The following is a 560-nucleotide window of genomic DNA, read 5'->3' as shown; positions in this document are numbered from 1 at the left end:
GACGTCCTGGACTTCGCGGGGTGCGGGTGGCGGGCCCTGGGCTCTGCGCTCAGGTAGGTCGAAGCAGGGGCCTGCCAGACTGTGCGGTCCGCTGTGGTGGCGGCGTGCGTCAGTCCCCAACCCCTTCTCAATAACGTTTTCCTTATGAACTTCCCCAACCCATATTTGGACCTCAGTCGGGTTAACTGACGACCCTCAGGCCCCTGTCCCAGGTCTGAGGGGTTTAGGCAGAAGTGAGACAGGCCGGGATCTGGAGCCCTTAGCTGCGGTGCTTGCACCTGCACAAAGGTCTTATCCAGCAACAGAATACAAAGACGCTGCTGCTGCTGCTAAGTAACTTCAGTCGTGTCCGACTCTGTGCGACCCCATAGACGGCAGCCCACTAGGCTCCTCTGTCCCTGGGAATCTCCAGGCAAGTTACTGGAGTGGGTTGCCATTTCCTTCTCCAATGCATAAAAGTGAAAAGTGAAAGTGAAGTCGCTCAGTCGTGCCCGACTCTTAGCGACCCCATGGACTGCAGCCTACCAGGCTCCTCCGTCCATGGGATTTTCCAGGCAAGA

Source organism: Bison bison, unplaced genomic scaffold (genome assembly GCF_000754665.1).
Source record: "Bison bison bison isolate TAMUID 2011002044 unplaced genomic scaffold, Bison_UMD1.0 scf7180017864519, whole genome shotgun sequence".
Lineage (NCBI taxonomy): Eukaryota > Metazoa > Chordata > Mammalia > Artiodactyla > Bovidae > Bison > Bison bison.
The sequence above is the reverse complement of the archived record's forward strand: the minus strand, read 5'-3'. Positions refer to the sequence as shown.